Below are 12363 nucleotides of genomic sequence, written 5' to 3' on the forward strand. Positions count from 1 at the left end.
TATATAAAATCTTTCATGGGTAAGCATGTAGAATTATGACAATTGAAGGTTAATGTTGGGTGGACGCTGTTCGCATGGCAGTCAGTACCATCTGGGGGCACTAGTGCCATACAAACGGCATCCACCTGGGGTCAGTCTTAAACTGTCATAATGCTACATGTTTATCTATGAAATATTTATATATACCCCTTTACTTAACATAAATTAGCCTCTAAATGTTCATTTTTTTGCATAACAGTGTGACCGATTCCATTTAAACAGTCAGTATACTTAAGAGATGTTATAAGTAATGTTATAAGAGAGATGTTGCAAGTAGAGTCTAGTGGGTAGTAGCATCCAGTCACCAGGGATGAACTTGGGGTCGACCTGAACCTAGAAGTAAGCAGTCAGTGCTGACCCAATCATCTGCAGTCTGGGCATTCCTCACCCTGCAGCTGCATATAAACAAAGGAGTGGGATACTGGTGACATCATCATTGACCTTATATGAACATTTTAATATTAGATTAAGGCCATTGGCCAAATATGGTCAATGAGGTCACCAGCATCCTGCCCCTTTGTTTATGTGCAGCTTCGGGGCGGGGGATTTCCCTGGTCACAGACAATTGGGCTAGAACCGCCTTCCAGGGATGTCTGAATTTAAGTCTGAGCTCATCCCTACTAGCCACTGCAACACCGAGAGCTTCCTGGCATAATTCCCAATTCTACCTGGGAGCTTTGGGTGCTCCCACCAACCTCTGTGTTCTAGCATTTACTGCTGCATTTTTCCTGATATAACAATATTAAAAACCCAGCAGGATGAGCAACCCCCCTCCCCCAGTTTATACAGACAGCAGTGATCTGTGTTTTCTACATTGGATCAACCCAGGTCATCATTAAAGTATTATTGTATTCTATGTCCACCGTTCACACCACAATAATAGGGTAATGTGCAGTGCAGAAAAATGCAGCACACTGCACTGCTGTAATGAGAACATGAATGGTGTTCACACTGCCATTAAAGTTGTAATAAATGTAAACAGTGCCAACAATGCAATGCAGGCACCATGGCTCACTGTTGTCACCTAGCGAACACTTGCCACACGGAAAAACAAGCCTGATTTTTTTTCCCTGTGTCTCTTTCCCTTTGAGTCCCTGAGAGATGCAAGAAATTGTCAGATTGGTTATTTCTTCAGCATTTACCAAAAATGTTTTATTTTTTTTAAAATCAAGTATCAATTTTGGGTGGGCAGATGCTTTAAAGAAAATGAATACAGGACATCAAATAAGACTTTGTTTAAAGTAAAGTAAAGACACTACAAGGCTTAAAAAGAAAGCATTTTTATTACTTTTATTGAAAAAGTCCATGAAAACCATTCATAACAATGAAAATCATAAAAAATATTCTTAGAAAGCTAGTAAAATATATTCATCTAAATAAGCAGTTATTAATAGCTAAGTTTTCAAACATCATCATATCAAATATAATATATCGCATACACAAATCAGTGCATTAAAAATCATTCATAAAAACTTTACATTACAAAAACAGCATAAACAATATGTTTTGTGTGATGTACAAACCTGGTTTGTTGGACAGAAGAGTGGCGACATAAGCGAGTAGCACTTTGTCCTGTGTCTCTGCTTTGAGTATATTTACAGTCCGGAAGCCTTACACCGGCCATATCAAATAAGATGCCACTGCTCCGATCATGCAATCCTTCATCAGTGTATGCAATGTAGGCAGTCATAGACGGTAGCGGTGCTGCCCATTAACCATACCAAACCAAAAAGATTGTCTTGACAAGACTTTTAATTCAAAAATCCTTTTCTACACCGTTGACATTGAAACAGAATAAGGAAGGATGGGAATGGCCTATGATTATGACCTATGAAGTTTTAGAAGTCGGTGGGCTATATCATTTCTTGTAACCACTAGGTGAAGAGATGTAATGTAAGCAATAGGCATATCCTACATATGAATCCTATGAATCACTTAAGGAGCGGTCACTGAGTTGTTGAAGATGAGCTCATATTAGAATCCAGGTACAGAGATTGGACCACCAAAGTACCTGAAAGGGAAGGAAGGCTGGAAGGAACTCATCAGCATCTCCCAAATACTGCAATATATGGGTAGACCAACCCTTTAGCACAAAATTGTGGGTCATGCTAATCAAACTAAAAGCTGAGATAAGACAGAACTCCAGGAATTCTAGCTGTACATGGAGCGGTTTGCTCAGCTTTAGGTCACATAATAGTTTCGTTTATCGCTTGAAGACTCTTGTAGCAAGATCTGTATTCTTAGGTCTGCATACTTTCCCACGAACATTACGTGGTGATCCACACTTCCTGGTGGTTTTCTCATATAAATAAGTTATATTATGGAGTGGAAAAACCCTAAACTCCAAGGCGAGTGGGGGGGGGGGGGGGGGGCGGGGGCAGGGGGACACAGAACTATGGCAGGGAAAATTCCCAGGTAAAATACCCAAACATATGAAAAGCTAGTGAATGACTCAGCTAATCTGTACTTACAGTGGAAATTTCTAAAATAGCCAGATTCTTACAAAGCAGAGCATTTTCACTGAAAAAGCTGGATATTAAGATATGGCGTGAGATGCAATAGTATTCTAGTGATGCCACAAAGCTGCAGAACACACTATCAAAAAGGTTGCCGAGCTGTACTAAAGCATTAAAAATATTTGCATGACAGTCTAAACTCAAACAGTGTTGGGGTCCTTGGCGGTATGAGTATTTTAATTTTTTTTCTTTCCATTTTTTTAACTTTCAAAAATCCCGCCAGTTCCGCCCCCTGTGACGCGAATGCTTGCAAGGGACGGAACCCGGAAGAGGGATGCCGGCATCGGCCAGAGGACACAGCGCGGCTCGAGGGAGAAGGTAAGAGACGCGACGCTGTATTCCCAAGTGTGGCTCGGGGTTACCGCTTATGGTACAGAAAATTAACCCCCAGCCACGCTCGGGAATACCGCCAGGAAGGTTAAAGTGCATGCAAACCCAAAATCTATTTTTGATTAGGTTTGATATCATGTCACACTGTATACAATCCCTTTTAAGCAGATTATTTGTTGTGAATCTACTCTAAACTTTCTTACCTGGAGATCCTGACAGTCCTTGTAGCTTTGCACTGCATTGTCAATCTGTAACTTGCGCTCCTTTAGTTGGCCATTGAGCGGTTTATCAGGTCCATCAGAGAGGCAGCCCAATGGCCAAGGGAAGGAAATCGCACAGCGGGCTGATAACACTGATGCAAAGCTGGCAAGCAGCGGTGTATAGCTGTCCACCTCCAACTGAAGTAAGGAAGTCTGTAATAGATTTACAAAAAGCACACTGAAGAAAATGGTCTACAGTAAGGAGTCATATCAAACATGCTAAAAAATATTTAGGTACAAACACCTTACAGCTGGAGAGAAAGTTGCCTTTGCCGTGGGGGCCCCTCCACTCGCTTCGTTTAGGGGGATTGAAATACTTAACCTACTCCTCGCCTCTCTTCAGAAGACCGGTCCCCCGAAGCCAGTCCTTTTTACTGCACAACCAGGTCGGAGCTCTCCGATATGTAATTGGTGCTCCCCAGAAGTGCTGCATTGTACATAAAGATGCCAAAGGCCCACCCGTATCCCAGGAGCAAAGTAGAGTGCCAACTGCTTGAGCAATAAGGTTAAGTATTGCGTTTATTCTTATAACCCTAAGCAAATCAAGCATTTAAACACTGATAGCATGGAGGGGGCCCCACTGCAAAGGTATCTTCTCCAGCCCAGAGCTCAGCTTTAGGCTCTAAAAAAAAACAGGTCGTGGAGCAATTTGCAAAAATTCCTGATGGTTACGGTTTCTAAGGGCCCGATTTATAATGGAGAACAGAAAACAATATGCACTGTATTGGTTACTCTCCCCATGGGCAGCATTTTACGGCCCATTTATAAAATGCAGGCAGTGGTACGGATCCTGCAGTATGTCACAAAGTTCTCTCTGCTTAAGTCAGCAAAGAACTCTGACTGGAAGAGAGGCAGATGACATGACCAAGAGGTCATATATATGCTTGGGCTCTATTTTTGTTTTCTTTTTTACACATTTACTCATGTTAATAGCGTGCCGCTGGCTTTGAGGCCCCAAAGTCAGGTGAGCGCCAAGTATAATTTTACAGCAAGTTGTTCCGTTTTATAAATGTGCCATTTGTTTGTCTTTTTCCCCTACAAGCAGCAGCATGGCCGCAGTAAGGCCATATCACTGCTTTATAGATGGGGAGCCGTGTGCATGTAGATGCATTAAGCAAGGGACATAAGCCTACCAAATTTCCATTTGGTGGAGCTGCTCTGTAACTAGTGAATTCAATGCCAAGGCCGACACGTGAATTTAGAGGAAAGATGTACTGAGGGAAATTAGTTACCACCTCAATATGAAAATGGCAGGCAGATGGCTGCTATTCTAATCCAAAGGCTTTGATACCGTCACAGTCACCTACTTGGAAAAAGCAAGCAACCAGTAAAGACAAAACTCCTGATCTGCTCACTGTTAATGGCAAAAAGTATTGAACCCAATGAATCAGTGACAGCCAGTCAACCAGCAATTTCACAAGAAGGGGGTAATCAACGACAGCCTATATATTTCTCTCAATATTTCTTAAGTCAAGTGAATCAGGAAATATACTATTGCTTCCATCTGAGGCATTCACATAGGTCATTTTCTTTACACATTTTCGGCAAAGGAGACGTACAAAGTTTACCACGGGACAAAGCTGGCGGTCCATGGGTGCTTCTGATAATCTCTTGTGACTCTTAGATGACTTTCTCTAGCACATACTTACTGGCTGCAAAACAGTATGTAGATGCTGGCATGTAGACACCACGTTCACAGAAACAGATGGAATGCTTATTCAGGGCCAAGTCATAGACAGGCAACAAGCATCATCATCAAGTCAGCAACAGCAGTTTACAGGATTTCTCTCCTTACAGAAGCACACATTATAACAAAGTAATGGCCATCTTAGAATCGGATGAAATTATCCTTACACTCACAAATGTCTTTCCTCTAAATTTCTTCTTCATTATATCTTTGTGGCAGAAGTCTTTATTTTCAATGGACAACTCCACTTTCCAGTTCAGAGATCTCATTTTTAGATGAGGTATTTGGAGCTAAAAAAGTTGCCGCCAACTATGTGTCATTATAATTGGTACAAATTGTCCTGCTAGCCATCTTTCTTCTTACAGCTGCCACCCAAGAGACATACATTTTGTTTTTAGAGCCAGTTGAGGGCCATTAACGTTGATGAGAACAAGCTGTAAAAGACTGAGGCGGTGTTATTTTACTTGATTCTGGGTGCCCCAGGTCATCAGCAATGGCATCTGAAAACAATGAACTAAAGGTAAGAGTGTAGGACAGAAAAACCATCTTCTTTACCTCGAATGGTGATAAAATGCTCAATTTCAGGTTTCCAGTGTGGTATTGGAGAATGAATGAATGAATGAGAGAATCCACTTCTTTTTATGGGGAACGAGACTTATTTTTCCTTCAAACACTTTTAAACATAGAGCTCTGTATGACTGCACAAAGTGTTACCCATGCAGCAGCAATATACAGAGGACTCATTTCCTGCTTTGCTTAATAGAATGGCCATCTTCATGGACTGGCCTTTAAATCATCACATTCTTTCACATTTTGTTCTTCAGGGAACACAGGCAACACAACATGTGAGATGCGACTCCACACTCCCCCCAGCTTGTCCTCATCCATCTCATTGTGGGATGTCTTGGACTGGACTGGATTAATGAAGGTTTCCTTAAAGAAGTCATGGACTGCCTCCTCTAGCTCATTAAGTTGAATATCTTTCTGCAAGGTAGAGTTCTGCAAAAGCACCGTTAGCACCAGTGCAACATTCTTGAAAGCTGCATTCTCATGGTCACAATATTTGTAGAGAATGAGCAACGACCCAGGAGGGAGTAATTCTAAACGATGCAGCACTGCTGCTTTGTCGTTAGCCTGGAATCTTTCGTTTAACTTTTCATCAATAGCCATCTTGACATCACCGACTTTAGAGGTCATCTCCAGCCCAGAGAGCACTGTGTAGCTGCTGTTAAGAGTAGAGGCAAAGATTTCTGCCAGCTGTTTGCCTACACAATATAACATCTTTTCTGCATCCCGGGCAGCAGTTAATAGAATTATAGCAGGTTCCTCATTGTTATTCCCACGGCTGAGTTGCAATTTTAGCATCCGTTGGCTTCTTTGCCATAGGTCCTGTGACTGACCTGGAAAAATAATTGGAAGTTTTTGAAACCTGTCGTGGAAAGCTGCCATGACTTGCTGTTTTTCTTCTGCATTATGTGTGGAGGTCTTCGACATGAAAATTACCAGTGATGATGCACCAAGGAGAAGTAAAATTGTAAAGATAAAGATCAAGATCCAGAGGTTACCTGGAGGTGAAAAACAGTTGTATTAGACCGGGGACTCGCAATGAAGGAAATGTTACTGATTCTATGATGAGAAGGATATCGCCATCCTAAAAAGGTAACATTTTTATCTACCGATCTTCCCTATTTGTTTTATTAGATGAAAAGACCCTTTCATAAAGAGCAATTCCTTCCTTATGCACAAATCTAAACTCAGAGTTATTTCCCATTTCTAGTCACATTCTTCAACATATGACTGCAGGTTCCAGTTAACCTATTTTAGCAAGCTGACATTTGTTTGGAAGGGAAGAGAAAATAGTATCACCCATCTACATCCTGTTAATTGTATGTCTCATCAGCTGTCTCCTTTTCTACCTTAATGACTACTATAGAGCAGAGGTTTTTTTCCCCATCATTGTTTTACAGGGTATCTCAAGGGAGCTTTTTCTTCTTATTGTTGTTTTAGAATTTCCCTTTAGGGGGCCTGTAGAGTGTTTTAATGGGATGGTCTTACATCACCCCAGAAGGGAGCATGTCCTGGAGTTTGCAGCGTGTATTTTTATAACCATATCATCCTAGCCCCGAAGCAAGGTTACCTAAATGCACAAAACAGCTCGTCACATACAGTTGTTTTATTGCTGATCTTGTGCCTGCACATGTCTTCCAATACATTTTCTTTGCACCTGAGGTTACCTCTGCTTTGCTGGGCACCAGCTGCATACAGGCATCTTTTCAAGTCAAGAGTAAAGTTGGCCATACACCTATAGATTATCTGCAGAGTTTGTATGGTCAGATGGAAAAAGTGCAACAGATTCCTCCATCTACACTAAACTGTGTGGAAGGAGGAATCTCCCACTGGGCCAAGCTTCATTCTCTTGCTAGTCGGCCCCGCTGGCTCTCAAAATACCTAAACAATGCCTGCATCCAATCAGATTGTTCAGGTATTTTGAGAGCTAGCAGGACCAACTAGCAAGATACTGAAGCTTGGCCCAGCGGGAGATTACTCCATCCACACAGTTTAGCGTAGCTGGAGGAATCTGTTGCACTTTTTCCATCTGACAATAGAAAATCTGCAGATAATCTATAGGTCTAAGGCCAGCTCAAGACTCAGTCTTTCCATTGTTATTCTGCACTGCCATCACTGTCAAATGGAAGAATATTGTTATGTGGCTAGAGCAGGATGCAGGGTCCTCCTTCCACTCCTACCCAGTTACCCCATACAAAAAAGATTGGAATAAAGTACAGGTATTTGCAAGCACAACGAGGTTCCTTCACTTCAAAAGCAATGTTACTTTACAGTCTGATGGACAGGTAAGGCTCACTTTAACAAATACTCATTTGCTCCTGGTCCAGCAATGCAATGTCCTCAGCTCTCTTGCCAACACAAAGTTCTTACCTTTGGCTTCTTCCAGGTTCCAGGTCTTGATTGGCTGGCGGGGAAATGATGTAACCCCTGTGCACGTACAAATGAATTCATTCATTTCCAGCACTAAGGTGTGCAAAGAATGTACATGTGCAGCGCACTGAACATTCTGAAGATCATGAACAGCCAGGTAAATTTGTTTATTACAGAAGAGGCATAGCATGACACTTCTGTAATAAAAAGCTTGCTTGCAATTTCATTTTTTTAAATCTTAGTCCCAGTTTAACTGTCAGTTTATGGCAGCCAAAAGAAGGGACAGAATTGGCCATGTAATGTTTATGCTTAATATACAAAACCTATCAAAACAGTAATGTAAACCTACTAATTTCTGAAAGAGATGTACCTCCTACTGGTTGATTGGCAGATCTGTCTTTTATAGTTTTGGACAGAAATTCCTCATCTGTGGGATCAAAAAATACCATTAATAGTAAGAAAAGAAATGGTGTCACTCAACTGTCATATGCAAGTTCATGGATAGTTTGTGCAGTGCCCAGCTAAAAGTTGTTTAAGTATATGGCAGGCCAAAATAAACACACACCTACACCTCCCCATGTTTTATCCCTTTAAAGACCTGCAAGTAGAGAAAAATCGCAACCGTCGTTTTCGTATGTAGGTGCACTCGATGCGTGTTTACGTGTCGTGCATGCTCGCTGGGGCGGGGACTTTAACATTTTTTTTTTTTTACATTTAAATGTAATATGTTTAAAACTATTTTTTTTTAACTTTACTTTAATTGTAATCACATAGGGGGGCAGTGACAGGTACTCTTTAAAGGTGATGCTGGGGGTCCAAAAGACCCCTAGTATCACTTTTACACTCTAAATAAGCTACTGAAGTGCAAATTGCACTTCAATAGCTTATTGCTGGGGTTCAGGAGCCCAGCAATGACAGCGTAAGTGATGCAATACGCGTCGCTCCCGGTTCCATAGTACTGGGAGGAAAACGGTGAACGGAGGTTCAGCGATCGCCTCCCCCAGCTTCCCGCTGACACCCGGCAAGCCGGTCCTGGGCCCGTAGGAGGGGCAGCAGAGCCCAGGAAACAAGGCGGGGGAGCTGAGCCGCCAGAATCACTTCTACTGTAAAGCCGGACGCCAGCTCTACAAAACTTAAACTCTCGGTGGCTAAAAGCTGCCATGAGTCTGTGTAACCCCTTCAGACTTCATGATGGGATTATCCCGTCCTGGGTCGTGAAGGGGCTAATGCCATAATTCTTTCATCCCAGCAGAGAAAGGTGGCAAGAATGTACTCTGAGCGACACGTGTCCCAAAATGTGGAGATCACACCTCACAAATCAAAAGACCACACACCTCAACCTTAGATACAAAGAGGAAAGATTTTGGAAAACCAAGAAGTACCAGCCACTCCTCACCCTAGGCTTCCATGAGCACCCAAATACATTGAGAGATTCAAATGTAGAGACATAACCTACCCCTTCTAGCCTCTTACAACCCCCCCGCCCCCACCCTCATTTTTCTCTCTCCCAATTCTATACCCTATGGCGTTTCTCCTGGTCTAAAAGCCACTCAAACAATCATTCTCCCGAGCAGTATCCCCCCTCAATATATTCTAGAACACCCAACATGACAATAAAATACGCTTAGAAAGCAGTTTTTAAAAAAACTTTGACTGTGTCACATTCATTTTAATGCCTTTCACCTCCCCTAAACACAGTAAAACATATACAAGGGACTGTAGGTTTGTTCTTAACTTGCATACAAAGTCAACTTGGAACTGCTACATTTTTATTTTAAGTGTAACTTCAGCAAAAACTATTTTTTATTTTTGGATAGCATAACCCCCTGTAACATTTGTTTTGCTGTGTGTGTGCCCCTTTTCAGAAGAGTTCACCTAATTTTCTGTCCCTGGGACCATTAGATTTTGAAAATTTTGGCCCGTCATGGAAACAAGGATTGGTGATGAAGCTTCAGTGGAGACACCTTTTTCCCATGACTCTTACAGGATTGAATTTCCCTTCCTATGGGTAGATTTCCTTTCACTTCCTGCTGTCTCAAGGACAGGAAATGAGATTAAATCTTTCTTAATGAGGATACAAACAGCAGTAAAAACCTCACAGTGACCCAGAAGAAGGTGGGCACCCCTCGTTTGCACGTCTAACAAGAGCCAACTTCCTGTAATGTACGTACAGTACTATGAACCAGACCCTAAAAGGCGGGCTCTCCTTGTCAGCACAAGTGCAGTAGCATTACAACTATTGAAATGCTGGGCGGTACACTTTGGCTGCAGTCTGGGACCCCCGGCTGTACAGTAATAGCCTCCGTTTGCAAGTAGGGGTCGTCTGTAAGTCGGATGTCTGTAACTCGGGGACTGCCTGTACTGCAAAATGTTTTGCTTTAACAACTTTAGAGATCGAACATAAAACATACCATCAGAAAAGGCTTTGTTTTTCTTTTTATCCAGTAGTTGCTCTTTTTCATTGGCTGCAATGAAGCAAAGAGAAAATATTAGCATTCACACAGAAAAAGAAAAACAGCAAATAAATAAAACCAAAAAAACGGATACTGCACAAACATACTCGAAAAGAAATAACAACATTCATTCTGAAAAGCAAGAGTCAGATTACCGCTATTAAAGTCTGCTGGGAAGTTCTCGGTTTGCTTGACCTTGTATCCAAGCCCTGCCTCCAGATACTACAACCTCACCCACCCACATTTAATGCCTTGCTGGCCAATATGATCACTCACATTGGACAGGTTGCCGATCAGTCTCAGCCTAAAGCTGAAATCTAGCAAGCTGAATATAATCTTGGTCATGGCACTGAAGAAGCTTTACTAGACAAGGGCAGTAATAACAGGTATCTTGTGGTGCGTCCCCTAAGGATAACAGTTTGTCTTTTAGCTATTCAGAACGTTTACACTAAAGGCCTGATGTATGAAACCTGTGCCAAAAATGAACCTTCATGCTGCCCATTCAGCCTCCACTTATTTCCCAAACCTGGATTCTGAAAGTACCAGCTAACTGATAGCATAGATCTTCTATAATACATTTTACCTGTAGAGATATGAAATCTAAAAATGAGAGGTATGGGAGCTGGCCCCAATGCATGCTATGTGTCCAGATTTGCTTCAATGATTACAGAAGGCACAACTCTTTAAAAGGGTAAGTTCGCTTTCTCACAAAATGTGACAACATGAACCTACTGACAGCACCCCACCACACATACCTGTGTGATACACTGCTAGCCGATGTACAGTCACAACCCAACAGCAAGTAATGAACATAATGCTCGCAAATAGCAAATGCTCATTGGTCAGCACAGATACCGTTTCATGGTATCATGTACAGATATTTTCAGTACTCGCAGATAGCGTCATCCCGAGGTACTGTGGGCCTGGCATCCTGACTGCCATCTGTGTTCTAACGAAAGAACACCAGCTTCACGTTCCGCGCTGTCAGCATATAGCGGGCAGGAGCACGCTATTTGCCAAGTTTGGGTCACAGGATCACATTAGTAAATATATTCCTTTGACCCAAAATAGGACTACAGCAAAGGTTTAGCTAAAGTTATCTATTAAGGGAAGTTGTGCCGCGAAAGATAGAGTCAGCTGTTCTGAAAAATGATGATGTTAAGGCCTTATTCACATGAGAAAAAGCCAGCACGTACAGCTGCGTGCACGGCTGTATCGGGCAGCTTCCTGGGAAGGACAGGTGATGCGTGTGATTAGTACCGTCCCCTGTCCTTCTCTATGGGAGTACGCGGCCATACGTCACCCTATGCTCACCTCAAGTGCAGGTCCGTACGGGTGTGCGTGTCCGGCTCGGACGCAGATAGGATCCATCCCGTCAGCGTACGCTCACCCGCACGGGTCTGCAGGGCGGCGTACGGCCGCATACTCCCATAGAGAAGGACATGGGCTGCGCACTAAATCACACGCAGCATCTGTCATTCCCGGGAGCAGCCCGATACGCCCGCGCACACAGCTGTACGTGCCGGTCTTTTCTCGTGTGAATGTGGCCTTAGCTTTTGGGCAAAAATGTAAAGCAATACTTTGCTGGACAATGTATATTTGTTCTGGATTGTTATTGATCTAGATTTATTATTAAAAACAAAGTTTGAGAGTTTAATACTACCTTTAAAGAGAAATGCCCCGTGAGTAGATATTATAGGATTTGAGGGAAAGTACACTTTTAATTTAGCCATTTGAATAAAAGCAGTGTGTTGTAAGCACCCTTGGTAGCTGTGCTGCCACAGTGGTTGCATAGAATGTGACAATTCATAGTCATGGTTAATATTCACATTAATGTGAGATGAGAATGTATAGTTTATTTCCTTAAGCAGCATTATAGTTGGTTAATGTGCTGCCATCTTGTGGTCATTTTAGTTATTGCAGGTTTTCTGTGTTCCCTCCCATCTATGATGTATTTACCCGGTGTGTAATGTAACCACGCCCTTCTGCTCCAGTAGTAGTTTCAGTGTCATTACTACTGGTAACAGGACCACATGTTAATCTGCATTGCATGCCTGGAAACATTATCATCTTTGACTGTCTTTAAATACCATCTATTCATTTATCTGCTGTATCCTGTTGTCTGCTGTACAGAATAAAGT

The sequence above is a fragment of the Nanorana parkeri genome, unplaced genomic scaffold (genome assembly GCF_000935625.1).
Source record: "Nanorana parkeri isolate BGI_ZX_2015 unplaced genomic scaffold, ASM93562v1 scaffold1293, whole genome shotgun sequence".
NCBI classification, from domain to species: domain Eukaryota; kingdom Metazoa; phylum Chordata; class Amphibia; order Anura; family Dicroglossidae; genus Nanorana; species Nanorana parkeri.